The 5,057-nt window shown below is 40.3% G+C and overlaps 1 protein-coding gene across 6 annotated transcripts in view; it reads left to right on the top strand.

Annotated features, from left to right (window-relative positions):
- The window catches only part of RAPGEF6 (Rap guanine nucleotide exchange factor 6), a 266,305-nt gene that overhangs the window by 130,792 nt on the left and 130,456 nt on the right, over positions 1-5,057 (top strand). The window lies entirely within an intron of this gene.

The following is a 5,057-nucleotide window of genomic DNA, read 5'->3' as shown; positions in this document are numbered from 1 at the left end:
GGGGGGGGGGGAGGGCTACATTCAAGCCAGAGCCAGAAAGCAGACCGCTACATTTACCCTATAATCTGTAAATAACCTATAGAGGTAGGCTTAGGTAAAGGGTTTTGAAATGTGCAACCTAACCTCTCTTTCTGACCTCTCCACTGAAAGGAGGAAGTGGACACGGCCTAAAGGTCAGAACTTTGCACTGAAATCCCCGGTACTTCCCCTTTCGTGCACGTTGGCATTGTTCTTGTTTGTTATGCCGATCATGCTGCTGCTTGAGTGTGTGGCTAGAGTATATGTCTGTAACAGACAGCCTGCAGAATGGAGCAGTAATTTATAAAGATTCTAATTAGCGTGATAAAATGTATAAATGTCCAATAGCGTGAATTGGAGCTGACCTTTTCATGTTTAACACAACAGCTGAAAAACGATGGTTAGAGCAGCTACCAAGGCTGAAAGGAAACTGAATCCACGATGCCTTTTTATTGTTCCTTCTGTACCATTGCTTCTAATTTTAGAAGCTTACATCACTTTAGTTACGATGACAGCCTCCCTCCCTTCCCCCTCCCTCCCTCCCTCCCTCCTTCAGAATGGATCATATTTTCATACTGCTTAGGAATCTTACTGATCCTTTTGATAGGATTTTTCTACAGCATGTCAGTAAGCATTTGACTGCTGTGTTAGAAACTGGTGTACATAAGTAACCAATGGCAGCACATATTGTCGCCCTGAAGAAGGAACTGAGGGCAGCTTGCCGTCCCACATCTCTCCCTTCATTTGTTCAGAAGGGCCAGGAATAGGGTGGAGAGTTTTTTAAAACAGGAATTCCTGAGACGTCGTAATGAGGAGCTAACCTTGCCACAAAAAATACAGTGACTCATTTCAGCTGCTTAAGTTAAATGGGAGGGAAAAAGTGGACAAGCGTGCCAGCTGCACTAAATCAGGAAGACTTTGCCAGGACAGCAAGGAGATGCTTCCAGGTCCTGCTGTATCTGGCACTGTGCATCACACTCCACTGTCATTAGTTCCTTCATTCTCCAAAAGATTTACAGTGTCAGATATACTGAGCTGACCCTTTCCTGCTGGTGCTTTTACTGCTGCCATTTTTTTTTTTGTACAAGTCAGACTGCTGTAGCTGGAAATCCCCATTTGCAAAACAGGAGCAAAATGAATTTGTTTTGGTTTCGGACCATTTTGCTTCAGTGTGTGAAATGGCAGATTGCTTTTCAACCAGCTGGTCTCCAACCTGCAACCCCCACATTCTTCTTGGAGTCGGTGTAATGGTATAGTTGCAGAAAATGACAGAAAGAAGGGTACTTCTAGCTGAATAGTATAGCGATGTCCCCCTCTTCACCAATTAGATACACTAGCAGCCTTCACACCCTGTAACTTGTTCTGCTGTTTAGTCCCAAGACTCCATAGTCACAGATAGTCCTTTTTCTGAGCACACAGGCAGTTGTATGCATTTTCCAAGTAGTTTTTAAGATCAGTGCTTGTCTTCACTGTGCATCTGCAGTATTCAAATAACTAGCATTTCTTGAATTGATCTGTGAAAAGCAGTTACTATTTGGTTAGGTATCTGTTGGCGTCAGCTGTCCATGCAAGATTCAGGATTTTTGCATAATTGCAATTAATGTTACCTCTAAATAAATAAGGAAAACCTGTTTAAACTGAACCTAAATGTATATAATGAAAATGTGTCATTGCCATGTTTTAAAATCCTATTTTCAGCGACTTGTTAGCAACCATAAAATGCAGATTTAGTTAATAGCAGGACTAGGAGAAGCTTGATAGAGAGGATAAAGAGACTACCATACATATATGTTATGGAGCAATATTCCACCCATGAACAGAAAGCAGCTTTAGGAAACAATAAAGGTTTGGGACCCTCCTTCCATCCTTTTTCTCCTGCAGCCTTGATGTACATAGATCAAGATATTTTCTCAGCTGATTTTCATATTCAGTGAACACTACCCCTTAAAATGAGAAAAGTGATTTTTTTCTGTTACTGCTTTTGTCAGCTATTTTAATTCTTAAAATCATATTTTGGTTGTGATCACTGTTGAATAATTTCTGCTTGAGGGAGATTCCCTCCCTTTCCCCCTCCCAAGCTACTGTAGTATTGTGATTTTGACATCTGTCTTCAACAAACCATTTATAAAAGAACTTGTGGCACAAAATAGCGCAAGGAGCTTGGGTTAAATAGAGCTCCAATATAGAATTAGGTCAGTTTTTTCCCCTGTTCATAGCTGTGTTAGGCTGGCAGGTTTGCATGCAGGGTCTCGGATACATTCCCTAGGGAACTGCAGTAGCTGCAGTCTGATTGGTGGGAAGGGGAAAAGGATGATGTCATCTTCACTTAAAGGCAAAACTAGAAGGAAATAGAATTTTGTTCCCATTATTGAGCTTGTGTTTACAGTAGTTGTAAAATATGGCATTCACGCCAAAATCTTTAGCGGATTGAATTTCATGCACAATGCAGCAGCTTTAAAACGCAGTTGCGAGATGACTATCTGCCCAGCTTTGCTGAAGGGGAGAATTTGCGTGCTATCAGCATACATGCAGACAAGGGGAGAGACTTCCTGTAGCTAATTTTTTTAAAAATTGTAATTATAGTTAATCACGAGGGGAAACAAGTAGCACCACACACAAGAGTCTGGACATCACCTGATTATTACTGATGCTGAGAGGTTTTATTAGTGTGGCTTTGAACCTGATGTTTTTATTCAAAATGCCTTGGAGTAATATTGCATGAGTCATTTGAAAAGGTATAACCCAGCTAGGGTAGTGAGCTGGTGCTGCTAGCCAGCCTGTTTTGTTACAAATTTTAGCTGCTGTCCTTTCAATATGATTGCATTTACTTTCTTGTAAAACTGGAATATGTATTTAAAATTCCCACGGCGGTTAAAAGTAGAAAAATATTTACTGAAGAAGTTGTTTCCTCCTTTTATTATGGAGTCACAAGTATTTACCATACATATCTCAATAGCTAGTTGGGGTTTTTTTTTGTTGTTGTTGTTTGACCCAAGTGGGTATAATTTACTTTACCACGGAATTTATATTCAAGATAGTATTGGAAAGTTATGGGAAAAAGGTGTACTTCATAGCTGAGGCGAATTCAAAGAAGTCGGACCAAGAGCAAACCTTGGTTTGTGTTCTCTTGGTCCTGCAAGCAAGATGGAAACAATAAAACAATTCAGTTTATAATGAAATGGGGTATCCTCTGTATGTAACTAGGGCTAGCTTAGGTTCTTGAAAGCGAGACCTCTCTTGAAAAATGCCTGTTTGACTCATCAGCGAGTGAGCTTTTTTTTGTTGGATGCCTCAAGTAGCCTGACTCAAAATTGAAATAAAAAAGGGGGCTTTGCTGCGAGGTGTACCTGCTGTGCAGCTTCCTGAAGCAGCATACTTTTTTGTTGAGAAGGGAAGATCTGGTCTTCAAGGTGCAGTTCGGCACAGAGGTGAATGATGGTGGCGTGCATCGGAAACTTGTGGCCAAGACACTTGCCTGTGAAAGTGAAGAATTTTAATGAGTAAGGGAGGAAGATGGAGAGCTTAGTACACAGCTGGTGGCCTCTTCCTGCAGCTGAAGTAAAGGCACCTTTAATAGCTTTGAGTCTGACCTGTTATTTGTTTTTCTCTTCACAAGGTGGTAATGGCAGTCCACGTTTCAGGAAGGAGCAGCATCACGAGACTGGCAGCCCAAGGTGCAGGAACTCCTCAGTACTTCCCTTGAGTAGCTCTCTGGTGTGCTGGGCTGGTGTCCAAGGCGCTTGGCTGCTGAAAAATGTTTCAATTTTCAGTTGCAAAAATATCTTGCCCTCTCATTAGAAACTAGAATTGTTGCTCCTTTAAGTGCCACTGCAGTGTTGCAGCACAGAGGTTTTTTGTTTTGTTTGGTTTTTTAAATATCAGCACAGATATTTAAAAAAAAAAAAAAAAAATCAACTTCTAACATGTTTTTGTTTTTCACTTAGATTATTTTTCACCATGGTTTCTCACCATCTTCTTCCAATAAGAAGTTTGATTCATGCTCAGACAAAATCCTTTGAAGGTATAAGAAGAGGGAGGTTAAAAATGACATGCAGAGTTGCATGCTCAAAAAGCAGGGAAAGATTTTTCCTGCGAAAAGAGATGTGCAGACACATGTGCACGCTCACACGTATACACACATGAATAATATATACATTTTGCTTCTCATGTGTATTAAGTTTTAATAGGAAGATGCAAAAGGCTTACCCAAAATACTGCTGAAAGTAAAGTGAGAAGAGATGCATGGTTTCCAAATGTCAGAAATCTTGAATTTTTAAAAAATATTCATAGTTTATGCACCGGCAGGTCATAAAATGATACAAAATATAATGTAGAACAAGTATGTTTTGCTGAATTGGTGTTGTACAGAGATATGTGTTTATATTAGGTCAATAAAGATGCTCTGTTGGCTGCATCTGCAGATACAGTAGCCAATTGATCTAATGCAGTTTCTAAAGGCTTTCTATACAGGTGATGTCATCCTTTTAGCTCAGTTCCCCTCCCACTCTCTTTCCTCCTTATTAGATATTTCATCTTGCTGCGGAGCATCCAATCGATGGGAGCTTCTCCTGAGGGAGCTGCTGAGAAGCAAGCAAAGATAGTAGGAATTAGGACTCCAGCATTCAGTCTCGCTGTAGCTGTGGACATAGTATTTTGTAGTGCATTATATGAATGCTTAAATTGGAAGAGCTAGGCTTGGATTAACCATGGTATCTGGCTGATGCATTAGAATACTAAGCAACACTGCAGAGTTGTAAACTGCATATAGGAAAAAAAAGAAAATGAGAATCTAGAAAGAAGAAAAAGGTTGGATTGCAGAGGTTCTGAGACACTCCACAGTGCAAACCTGTTAGAGTAGATACCCTGAAGCTACAGTCTGGACATTAATTCAATTCTTCAGTTATGGAAGATGAGTATAAAGAAGAAACTTTAATGTCAAGGGCGTGGGATTGCTGAATTGTCTAAGAGGCAGGAAAACCTTTGCAGTGTTTGATCTACAATATACACGTGAAGTTTTGGAACACGAAGATAAAGCAGCC

Source organism: Gavialis gangeticus, unplaced genomic scaffold (genome assembly GCF_001723915.1).
Source record: "Gavialis gangeticus isolate Ggan-Ray unplaced genomic scaffold, GavGan_comp1, whole genome shotgun sequence".
Lineage (NCBI taxonomy): Eukaryota > Metazoa > Chordata > Crocodylia > Gavialidae > Gavialis > Gavialis gangeticus.
Note: the sequence above shows the minus strand (reverse complement) of the source record. Positions and strands in the feature narration are given on the sequence as shown.